Consider the following 12,813-nt stretch of genomic DNA (forward strand, 5'->3'; position numbering starts at 1 on the left):
AAATTAAATGTCAAATGGCTTTGCATTATCATTTTAATATTGACAGCGAATGTGCACATCAGGTACATGAAAATGCAAATCATTAGAATTGCATTTGAATATTATCTGAAAGAATGCATGCAAAAGTGGAACATGCAAATGCAATTAACATTAACATTTGAATTCTGTCCACTATATGCTTCCATACGGCGCGACTGTAATCCCGGTCGGACTGTCTCAGTGCCCAGTGCTGCCCACCCAACCACGTCGCGTCGGGTCTACTGTAAAGCGGGTTAACGTGTCCTTTTCAAAGGTATTAAAATAGACGCAAGGAAACATAACGTCAACCATGTGTTTCCTTGTTGGAAATTATGGATCGTGAATCGTGATTGCTTCTGCACTCTGCAGCAATCGGATTTTGATTGACAGGCAGCTGCATCTCTTCCCCCAACGGCGTTCCGGCACAGAAAGTCTTGCCGGAACGCAGCACCGGACCGTTCCGGCCCACTTTCACCTATGGGTGTGGGTGTACACTAGAGGAGCCTGCAGCATCATGTCCAGAGTCATGGCCTACCAACAGAAGCTGGCTGAGAAGCTCATCATCCTCAACGAGAGGGGGAGAGGGGTGCTAGTTCGAATGAACTACATTAAGAAGGTGAGGAAGGAAGGAAGGAAGGAAGGGAGGAAGGAAGGGAGGGGGGGGGGAGAGTTTACCTGCCCAGGAACTTATAAATTAGCTGTCTGACTGAAACTGGCTGATAGATTTACAGAGATGTTGATTCATGTGCATCGTCCCTGTAGAGCGAAATGGATTTGGCTACTGAGGCGAGAAATCAGGAAGTTGAAGATGAGTCATGGGTTCTGCCTTATTGGTTTAGTCAAAGAATACCTGCTACACAATACTGATGAGGAAACACTGGTCACAATAATATGTGATGAGGGTGCTTTGAGTTGCATCCGTGTACGAAAGGCGCTATATAAATAAAGTTTCACTTCACTTCACTTCACATGATGAACAAGGCTAACCAGCATTTAATCAAGGGGCCAATTCGGGTTGATTGACAGTACTGTACTACGAATAATGAATAAATGCTGGAAGATATGCAAGAATAATGGCTAAAGGCTGTCTTCCGTTTTGTTTTGTTTTTACTGAGAGAGAAGAAGAGGAGGATAAGACCTAGTGTACAGACACAAAATAGAGAAGACATTAAATAGACATTAAACACAGTCAGAGAAGCCAGAGGGGCCTCCAAACATATTAAAACAATTTGTCAGACGTTAAGCTGGTGTCATTCTCATAATAATACAGATATTACAGAATTGTATAGTTATAGAATGATATGAAGTGTCTACAGGACTAATGTCTTCACGCTACACTGTTGTGTCTACATTGTAGGTTGGTGATACATCAGTCGGTGTTTATGTTTATATGTGACAATATAACCTAGGAGTGATAATAATGTATTCAAACTCTCTCTGTGTGTATTGATATTGTATGCAGTGGCTACTTTAATAACTCTGTATCCCTACTGAGTGTGTCTAGAGTACTTTAAAAGCAACTCTACATCTCTACTGAGTGTCTGTATGTTTAGGTGTCTACACATCCACGTTTTACTGTACGTGAGCCAATTTAACCACGGATGATGTGAAAACACTTTCTGTGTACTGCATGTACAATATGTGTACTGGTGGGTGCACGGGGGCTACTTTAACAACTCTTCATCTTCAGTCTTCAACTTAACCAGGGGTGATGAGAAAACTCATGTATGGATACTGGTGTGGCTACTTTAACAACCCTCTACATCTCTACTGAGTGTCTGTCTGTCAGTGTGGCTGTCATCGTGGTTCTCCAGAGAGGAGGAAGTGAACACAGGAAGTCACAGTCTGTCAGCCACCTAGAAACTGCTGTTTCTGTACACATCCTCAGAATAACTCACATGACATCTCCATATACAGCCAACTGTCTCCATATACAGCCTACTGTTGCTAAGGAAGTACGACAATTGCACTTGCAGTGTGAAAGGCAGACAATGATGCAGAAATGGAATTACAGTAACTTGATGATCAGAAACATTTTATACTACTACTACTACTACTACTACTTCTACTACTACTACTACTACTACTACTACTACTACTACTACTACTACTACTAATAATAATAATAATAATAATAATAATAATAATACTAATAATAATAAAACTGTAACACTACATTTGAAGCTTTAAAACAAGAACAAATAAATACAACAGCATACATGAAAATAAGTTAATACAAATGAATACAAGTACATTTAATAAAATAAATGAAATAAAAACTTATTTGAGGAAGCACTAGCTAAAAGCCTTCAAGTAAAGGTTTTCTTTTAAGCTCTTTTTTTGTTCTTTTTTTTTATGTCCACAGAGCATGTCTGTTTGATATACATGGTCGAAGGCGTTCCACAGTTTTGATACATAATACATAAAAACAGCTTCCCTGCTGTGTTCGTGGAGTACTCTGGGCATGATTAAAAGACCAGCGTTGGAGGATCTAAAGGCTTGTTGTGGTTGATCAGTTCTAAAAGAAACAGGAAGTCAGTGCAGTTCAGCTACAACAGGAGTGATGTGCTCTCTCTTCTTGCTCCTAGTTAAGTGTCTAGCGGCAGAATTCCGTGTTCCAATTTATTTATAAATGTTTTTGGGAGACCAGTAAAAAGTGCATTGCAGTAGTCTAACCTCCTAGTGATAAAAGCATGAATTAGTTTCTCAGCATCCTGTTGTGTTAAAAAAATTGCCGTACTTTGGCAATGTCTCCCAGATGGAAGAAAGCTGTCTGGGTCACTTTACTAATATGGGGATTCAAATTTCAATCTAAATCTAAAAATGACACCAGACTTTTAACCTGTGATTTGGTCTGGTGAGCCAGGCTCCTGAAGCTTACTAAAAAAAGGGTGATACACTCTACTGTACCACGGGAAATAACACTCAAAAGAAAGACTCAGAGAGTCAATATACAGTGCTGTTGGACTCATCTACATGTTGTCTCATAAGGCCTGTAATTCAACAACAACACAATACCACACACCATCCCCATAAAATCCAGTTACACCGGCAGATAGACGACTTATCTACAGGCCTGCGTTTCCCAAAAAAGACTTAATTTCTCTTCAAAACCTGACCGCAAAGCCGCAAGAGAGTAACGTCGTAACATCAGTGTTTGCAGGCCAATGTTTCTGCGTGTGAACAAATGAAATGTATTCAATTAAAAAGTCTGCTAGTGTAGGGCAGGAGTGGGCCTGGATCTTCAAAAGAAATGAAGTCCTACGTGCGCGAGAAAGCTTTGAGCAAACTGACCCCAGATCTCTGTATATCCTTTCTCCTCTGTCTTAGATCTGCTCCGACCCCAAATCCCGCCCATCATCCTGGCAGACAAGGCTATGGAGCAAGCTATCAAATACATCAACAAGAAGTTCCCCAGCATCGACTTCAGGGGAAATAGTGTGAGTAGCTACTGGCCCGACTTAAAGGCGGTCCCTCACACTGGTCACCAGTGTTGAGGGAGCAGGTCCTACCTGATTGGATCCAATATCTTTAACAGACCTTAGGCACAATGATGTAAACAGATGCATTTGATTTTCACATACAGTAGCAGACACATATCATCATTTGGAAATGATCTCTAATCGGATTTGAAATAAACTGAGGCTCCTCTTCTCCTCTCCTGTCCTCTCTTATCCCCTGCTCCCCTCTCCTCTCCTCTCCTGTCCTCTACTCTCCTCTCCTCTCCTCTCCTCTCCTGTCCTCTCTTATCCTCTGCTCTGCTCTGCTCCCCTCCCCTCTCCTCTGCGCTGTTCCCCTCTCCTCTCCTGTCCTCTCCTCTCCTCTCCTCTCCTCTCCTCTCCTCTCCTCTCCTCTCCTCTACTCTCCTGTCCTCTCCTCTCCTCTCCTCTCCTCTACTCTGCACTGCTCCCCTCTCCTCTCCTCTACTCTGCTCTGCTCCCCTCTCCTCTCCTCTCCTGTCCTCTCCTCTCCTCTCCTCTACTCTCCTGTCCTCTACTCTCCTCTCCTCTACTCTGCTCTGCTCCCCTCTCCTCTCCTCTGCTCTGCTCCCCTCTCCTCTCCTCTCCTCTCCTCTGCTCCCCTCTCCTCTCCTCTCCTCTCCTCTGCTCCCCTCTCCTCTCCTCTCCTCTGTGCTGCTCCCCTCTCCTCTCCTCTCCTCTCCTCTCCTCTCCCATCTCCTGTCCTTTCCTCTCCTCTCCTCTGCTCCGCTCCCCTCCGCTCCTCTCCCCATCTTTCTCTCCTCCCCTCTCCTCTCCTCTCCCCTCCTCCCCTCTCCTCTCCTCTCCTCTCCTGGTGAACCGGTTGTACATTATCGGTGTGCAGCAACATCTGACCAACATCCAGAGGCAGAAGTCCGAGATGATGGTCTCCACGTCTAGTTACTACGACTCCTTCCTGGACGTCATGGAGTTCAGGGTGAGACTGAGCTTCTCTCTGTGTGTGTGACAGACGGGGTTCAACCACAGCTCTACCAGGTCGGGACCTTAGAATTATTATCTCCATTTTTGTCAAAATTTAGTTTTTTACATAATCTGATCCATTAGGTGTTTATTAATGCCTGTGTGGTGTTATTTTTTAAAATATATATATTTTTTATTGTAAATAATAAAATACAAAGGTTCCATCTCACAAAACATAATGGAATGTAAAAACTTTGACGCTCAATATCTCTGAACTGCCCTAAACGGAGATAGAACCTTATAATTCTAAGCTCACAATGTGGAAGACACAAGCGTCTATCATTAGGCCCAGAAGACATCCTCACCGGTCTGAGGACGATACTTCCTCAGTTGACATTTCTCTAGCAGGGGCTACCGTTATCACCATAGCGTGATTCCAAACCACATCTGCTACACACTGTTACTATTACCACAGACGTTCAGGTTTTCTAAATTGTAATTTACATATAAAGTGATTCTTTCCCCCAGTTGAAACAAATGGCACATTTCCAGGCGAGACAAACTGCGTTGAGCTGCTAAACCTCAGGCACAGTCCTTTCAGATAATCGAGGTCTCAGCAGGGAACACATGAAACGTTGCAGCAACATTAAGAAATAGCAACTAACTCAAGGATTAGTTGTACCGTGTCCCCTGTATTATTATATCATAATAATAATAATAATAATAATAATAATACTTTTAAATTATATAGCGCCTTTCACAAACCCAAGGACGCTGAATCATATCATCTTATATACATATAAAACATCATACATTCAAATACTGTTGAATAGCATAATAATAATATCAATAACAACAACAACAACAACAACAACAACAAAAAGGTGCAAGTCCAATGGGGTCAAACATAACAAGTATATGAAAGGTTTATATTATTCTAACTATTCACTATCTATTTTACAGGATCATGTTTATGAATTGCTCAACACAATGGATGCCTGCCAGTGCTTCTTTAACATTGTGAGTATGCCACCGAGTATGACGGTTTCATTTACCAGATGATGATGTTGTTGGTAATGACCTTTGAACTCTCTATTCATTCTTCACCATGTTTTATTCTATTTACAGGCCGTGAACTTTGACTTCACCAAAAACTACCTGGACCTGATCGTGACGTATACATCAGTCATTATCATGCTGTCTCGCATTGATGACAAGAAAGCACTGGTGGGCATTTACAACTGATGAGGATACTGACTGACTCTCAAGAGTTTCACTCCCCCTGGTGGGTGTAAAAGGAATAGACAGGTGTCCAATGGACATTGGAAACTCTGACCAGCAATGCATGCATGAGCAATTTTAGACCCTTTTTAGGTGTGCTTCAATACCCATACATTTCATCTCACCACCCCTAAAAAAACAAAACATATTATTATTAATCATTATTATTATTTTCTGAAATGATTTTTTAGCCGATCCAATGCTTTTAAACGCTCAAGGGGAAAGGTACATCAAAGTGCTCCTGGGTGAAAGGAATACTGTGTCCCAACATCTGTGTGTGTACAGATTACACTACATGGCCTATACACTGCTTAGCTGTTGGTGGAAAGTGAGTGTTGATGTTGGATTGGATCAGAGCCATAGAGTAGTCCGTACTGTACACAGCCCATAAGGGTCTGTGTGCAGTATAGTTAAGTAAGTAGCCTTGAGAACCGACGGTTCTGGAGCCTAATGGCCCATAGGAGCAGGAGCCTATCTCCTGTTTCCATAGCGCTTAGACAGCTTGATGTACGTGTACACCCCATGGACATGACGCCGGTATGTCGCAGGGTCTTACCCCCAATCCAACCCTTAATGCTGAGTGCCAAGCAGGGAGGCATCGGGTACCATTTTTAGTATGACTCGGTCGGGGATCAAACTCACAACCTCCCAATTTCAGGGCGGACACTCTAACCGCAAGGCCACTGAGCTGGTGCGCGGAGTATGGTATTGAAGTCCAAATGTTCAAATGAACAACTGTCGTCGGGTAGAGTGTGTGACTCATGGTCCGTGAGCACCACCCGCTCAACTGTTCTAAGTGGCCCTGAGGTAAACACCTCGAGGCCATTCTCTCAATCGCTCTCATTCACTCAATTAAATATGACATTTGGCGAAGCAACCCGCTCAGTTATGGATATTGAAAAAGCTATTAAAAGAAGATCACATCTGCCACAGCTCTCTACTCTCTGAGGTGATGAGTCATGGTGAGTCAGCGTTGTCCCACACTGATGACAGTCTTTAAGTTGACTGACAGAAGCACACTTCCTAGCTAACCTTTTTATAGGAGCGAGCTAAAGCAAGTCAACTCATTGTGACATTTTGAGTGCACCCAATTTCGCGTCATCTTCATTTATTTTCATACCAAAAATGGCAATTAGGCATATCTTGATCAAAGACGTGAGAAGGGGGAAAAAATGAACACAAAGCCATGAATTTGAATGTCACTGCAATTTCCCCTCGCCCTTCACATGAAGCCGTGAGGGCTTTAGAGAGCTGTGTGACTAAGCCCCGGGTTTCCCTGGAGCTGGGCTAAGAGCCCCACTGCACAGTAGCAGCCTACCTTTGAGTGAGTGGCTCTCATCAAGAAACATTTCCCATCTCCAAAAGTTCAACCACAAATTGAATATAATAGTGGTCCAAGCAAGGAGGACAATAAGTTATTAAGGAGAGTACACAATGCCTGGGGCCTCATTTATAAAAAAGTACTTGAACGTCATCTTTGACTTTCACGTAAGCACATTTTTCTAAATGGACGTAAGTATTATTTATAAAACTGGCTGCGCTTGTTTAAAATTGCGTACGTGCTTCCTTCTATAAATACCAACGCAGGTGAACGTAGAGCTACGATCGTTTCCACGGTCAAATTGACTCACGTTGAAATGTTATAAATCACTACGTTGACGTGGTTTTCTACGTACAACACGGGTAAGATCAAATTTGATCCAAAGTACTTTCTATAAATGAGGCCCCTGCACTGTGTTTGGACATCACATTCTTTGGAAAGTTAGAGCAAGTGCACAGAGGCAACAGTATTGCATCTTTGATTGACTGAGCACTGATTGACCCTTTTTAGACTGATTGCTTGATTGCTTCATTGTTTGGTTGGTTGTTTGATTGATTGATTGATTGATACTTTTTGGATTGACTATTTTGATTGACTGAGTGATTGACCCTGCAGTGACCCTGCCTACCCTCGTCTGGGCCAGATGTTCCTGGAGTACGAACAACCCTGGAGGAAGCTGATAGAGGAGTTCGGTCCTCACACCAAGGTGAAGTGAACTCTGACCTTACAGTACATCATGCCCTGACTGTACTTCAGCCATGTTAGAGCCCACTGACCTATTCTCCCCCTCCCCCCCTCTCCCTCTCTCAGTCGGTGACGGAGGCGGTGCTCTCGCTGCAGATGGTGTACCCTCGTAGGAGCCTGCCGGCGGAGCAGTGGCGTAGCGCCCAGCTCCTCAGCATCCTCAGTGCTCCTGCTGCCATGCTTGACCCTGCCTGCTGTAATACTGTAAGCATCCACTCCCCTCTAACATCTCCTCTCCTCCCTTCTCCTCTCCTCTCCTTTCCTCTCCTCTCCTCTCCTCTTCTCCCCTCCCCTTTCCTCTCCTCCCCTCCCCTCCCCTGCCCTCCCCTCCCCTCTCCTCCCCACTCCTCCCCCCTCCCCTCCCCTCCCCTCCCCTCTCCTCCCTCCTCTCCCCTTCCCTTATCTTCTCCCCCCCAGCCCTCCCCTGCCCTCCCTTCCCCTCCTTACCCCACTGTGTCCTATCTTGCCCTGCTGCCTTCCAGCCATTAGTCTCTTTGAAGGGCCATTGTTCTCCCCAAGCCTGTGGTTCTCTCTCTCCATGGGAGATCTACTGCTGCAGCCAAGCAAGCAGAGCTCTAGGCACAACACACATCCTATACAGAACATGATCCATGCTCTACCTGAATACAGAGTGGTTCAGATTAAAGTTAGTTATTAAACTTGAAAAACGAAACTATATCCAAAGGGGAGAAACCATTCATTTGTTGTGGGTTAGGTATTATGTTCTGTGTTATTACAAAGTAGAAATACATTACGTACTGTCCAAGGGAGGCTGGTGGAGGTAGAAATCGGAGGACGGACTCATAGTAACGAATAAGGAATGGTATCAAACACACATGCGTTACAATGAGCCCGTACTCTGAGTTCTCCCTGCACCAGTGTCGCCTGGTCCTGTCCGGTCCGGTCCTGTGTCCTGTACTGCAGGCCTACAATCATACAGTACCTATAGAAGATGGTTAAAGGCTTTGAATTTTGTGTTTGATTGCAGATGTCCTGTGAATACCTGCCCATGGAAGTGATGGAACGCTGGATCATATGTGAGTATTAACTCCCATCCTCACCCAGCTCAGTGGCCTTGCAGTTAGAGAGAGTCCGCCCCGAGATTGGGATGTTGTGAGTTTAATCCCCGGCCGAGTCATACCAAAGACTATAAGAATGGTCATCCTCAAAGGGGCTCTCCCACAGGGACAGCCGAAGAAGAAGAAGAACTCTTTTCGGAGTGTGTGTTGACCTGTTCCTTGTGTGGTGCGTCGGTCTCTCCTGTCCCCTTGCAGTGGGTTTCATGCTGTGTCCCCTCTAGGGGGAGGCCGGCGGAGGTAGACATGGGAGGACGGGGCTCATCGGCGTGCATGGAACGGAATGAGGAACGGCATCACAACACATGTACCGGAACATATACCGTTCCGTTCCATGCCTTCCGATGAGCCACCCGCCGTCCCATGTCTACCTCCACCCCCCCCCCCCCCCCCCCCCGTAGAGGGGAACACAGCAGGGGACAGGAAACCCACCGCAGGGGACAGGAGCCCGGACACAGAAACACAGGAACAGGTCAACACACACTCCTAAAAAGGGAGTTCTTTCGTCTTCGGCTGTCCCTGTGGGGGGGGAACCCTTTGAGGATGCCTTTTTGGGTTCCATGTCGAACCCTCTTCAAAAGGCCCCTTGTCGTGTGTCTCCTGCAGTGGGATTCCTGCTGTGTCCTGGCAGCCTGAACACCAACCAGGCCTCCCAGGACCTGTGGAAGATGGGCTTGCGAAGCGGCCTCTACCTCACCCTCATCAGGGACGAGGTGCTCAACATCCACAAGGTCTCAGAGGAATGCTTCGATATCATGAAAGGGTAAGGGGAGAACGACTTTTTTGGTTTATTTTGTTTTCGAATTCGATTCAAACTTTATCGCCGCTCGGCGGTGCACCACGACAGGCGTTTGTGCTGTGTCTACTGAGAGACCAGACTTACCGTCGGTTCATTGTTGCTTGCTTTTGGTTGGTTACTTTAACTGTACTTACTGTAGCCCTGGGTGCAACATGATGAGCTTTTTAGTCACCGGTATCCTTAGCAACACCACTTTTCCTTCGTATTCCTTCGCATCAGGCATAGTAAACGTATTGTGGACGTCAAAGAATGCAGGGAGCATACGGTCGTCAACTGGTGAGTATATAAGGTTATGTAAAATAATCAGGCAATCATATATAAGTACATAAGTAACTGCTAATACCAAAGATCTGATCAATATACTGGGATGTATCTGTCCAGTTCAACCCAAGCCGTGTGTGTTTGTTTCTATGTGGAGAACAGTGCAGCGATGCACAGAGAGAAGAGACATTTCCTGAGAGGTGCTTTAAAGGAGCTGGGGAAAGTACTGGAGGACGAGCCAGGCCTGTTGGGGCCCAAGGTACATGTGGTTCACTCTACTGTTTCATACTGTATGTCTGTTAGCATTGATGCTAATGGGGCAAACAGTCCGTGGACTGGGGTGAGAGGTGTCCTCAACGATGCCTCGAACCCTCCTCCACCTCCTCCTCCTCAATACTGTTTATATATTAAAGGCACATACATTACGTCAAGCTCTTGAATAAAACCAGATCAGTTTATGGTCAATAAATACACTCCCGTATTTGTTTTTAATACCTCATGAATGTGGGGCATCAAGCGCTCTGAACGTTGAAACATTCCTCTCTCTGTCGTCTGTCTGCCAATCATTCCCCCAGGCTCTGTTTGTCTTCATGGCTCTGTCGTTCTCCCGTGACGAGGTCCTCTGGCTCGTCAGGCATTCGGAGAACATACCCAAGACCAAGACGCCCGAGGACTACGTCGACAAGTAGGTCTGGAGTAGATCTGAAACAGAGACTGTCGGCTTCACCTGCCAGTTCTCCAGACTCCCATATCGATTATATTGTCCCTTCCAGTTCTCCAGACTCCCATATCGATTGTTTACATAACGTGCCTGTAGAGAGGTGACTATAACCGTGTGTGTGTGTGTGTGTGTGTGTGTGTGTGCGTGTGCACGCACGTTCATGTGTGTGTGTGTGTGTGTGTGTGTGTGCGCGCGCATGTGTATGTGCGTGCACGTTTGTGCTCGTGCTTTTGTGTGTGTGCATGTGTGTGCATCAGGGTTTCCGTTAGAAAAATTTGCCGTCGGACATCGTGTCCGGGAAGAATTCGATTTACCGGACAAACGTGATATATTCCGGTCATCATATTAAAATATAAATTTTTTTTTTTTTTGCAAAATCATGTTTTTTTTTTCTCCAAATCTAATATAGCTGTTTGTCGCGGTGATTACTGTTGTGTAGCGGCCTATATATGCCATTTAATGTATATTTCTCATCCGATACGATTAGATGCGAGCTATATAATATATAATAATATAACATGATTTGACGGATGCGCGCTATGCCATGCGTCAAATCCAGCGCTGAACGGGTCCAGCGCTGAACGGGCGCCTCACTGGGAACTGAACAGACAGCATCGATCAATGAACGGACTCCACATTACGTTAACTGAAGTTTGTTAAATTGTTTGGGATTAATGTGAGTTTTCTATTTTCTCTTTCCAGTTTTACCCTTTTTTTTAAATCAATAAAACAACGTCATTTCTATAAGTCTCGCTGGTTGGGAAGGCATTTCGTTTAGCTCGGGAGTATGACAATGGGAAGAACATAACTGTATAACTGAATGACAACAAATGTATGAGTAATGAGTAAAACAATGTCACTTTTATAGTATGTTGTTTAACTTGCCGTTCGGTCGCCATGGCTCTAGTGTGTGTAGCAGCTTCAGCTAGCTGGCTAGAAACTTCTAGGGGTGCGTTCGTAAACACGCTCTGAGAGCGCCGGAGCGCACGCTGGCTTCGATGTCACAGAGCGACCGAGTCGTTCGATTGGACGAGAGGCGTTCCGCGAGTGCTGATCGGATTTCCAGAGCGTGTTTACGAACGCACCCATAGATGGGAAATCAAGAAACCGTATTACTATGGTGGACGGGTTGGCAGGGTTGCCAGATAGGCATGGGTTACCGCCGAATGGGCTACTGTGTTTAAGCGGTAATAGACTGGTTAAGCTGTAATCCCATCTGGCATCAATCCCATGTGGCACCTGTGCGCTGTTTCGCATAGGCCGGCCTACACATTAGGAGTCATCATCATGCCGGTGTCAAATCATATCATAATAAAAGAAATACATAGCCTATATATTCGTCTTTTTTAAAATAGAAGGAATCAGAATGTGAACTTTAGCGAATTGTATTCAAAGGGAATTATTTTCACCGGACAATATGTCCGACGACTTTTCAATATGTCGGACTTCAACAAAATTTACCGGACAAAGACCGGTAATTGCCGGTTAACGGAAACCCAGGTGTGCATGTGCGTGTGTGTGTGTGCGTGTGCGTGTGTGTGTGTGTGTGTGTGTGTGTGTGCGTGTGTGTATGCGTGCGTGTGTGTGTGTGCACTACAGTCAGATGGCAGAGCTGCTGTTCCATATGGAGAAGCTGAGGGATCTGATGACCAGACACAGACACGTGGTGCAGCGCTACCATGTCCAGTACCTGTGCTCAACGACACCATCCAGGTGAGTGACATCATACAGGTCACGAAGGTTACTAACACAGGAAGTGACCAATAATAATAATAATAATAATAATAACAATAATAATAATAATAACAATAATAATAACAATAACTATAATAAAATAAATAAATACATAATTTCAATTATAATTATAATAATAATAGGCATTATAATAATTATATAAACATGCCCCTCCTGAGGCGGGGATCGAACCAGCGACACTAGTTCCGATTACTAGCCAGCCTCTCTAACCTCTAACCGCTGCTGCCCCGTTAAAAGATGATTCAAAGAGGAGCCCCGCGGTGGCGTAGCGGTCTAAGCACTAGCCACTAGTGCAAGCTGCCCACCGGGGACTGGGATCGAATCCCAGACCCGGATATGGCCAGGGCACACAGGGAGCGGCATATTGAGCGGCCGCTCCCGAGGGCGGTATAGGACTATTTCCGGACAAGGATCCGTCGCGCAACACCGCCCCCTGG

The 12,813-nt window shown here is 45.2% G+C and overlaps 1 pseudogene across 1 annotated transcript in view; it reads left to right on the forward strand.

The window, feature by feature from the left end:
- The first annotated feature begins 532 nt into the window (after positions 1–532).
- LOC308173716 (nck-associated protein 1-like) overlaps positions 533–12,813 on the forward strand; it is a 35,366-nt pseudogene continuing 23,085 nt past the window's right edge. The window contains exons 1-13 of the transcript in view: positions 533–634; positions 3,349–3,458; positions 4,342–4,434; positions 5,382–5,438; positions 5,547–5,688; positions 7,636–7,726; positions 7,831–7,968; positions 8,753–8,801; positions 9,447–9,603; positions 9,859–9,915; positions 10,063–10,159; positions 10,476–10,585; positions 12,221–12,334. The product of the transcript in view is annotated as a nck-associated protein 1-like (transcript). The remainder of the gene's footprint in view (positions 635–3,348; positions 3,459–4,341; positions 4,435–5,381; positions 5,439–5,546; positions 5,689–7,635; positions 7,727–7,830; positions 7,969–8,752; positions 8,802–9,446; positions 9,604–9,858; positions 9,916–10,062; positions 10,160–10,475; positions 10,586–12,220; positions 12,335–12,813) is intronic.

This window comes from Nansenia antarctica (genome assembly GCF_963989245.1).
Source record: "Nansenia antarctica genome assembly, contig: SUPER_18_unloc_1, whole genome shotgun sequence".
In the NCBI taxonomy this organism is placed as follows: Eukaryota; Metazoa; Chordata; class Actinopteri; order Argentiniformes; family Microstomatidae; genus Nansenia; species Nansenia antarctica.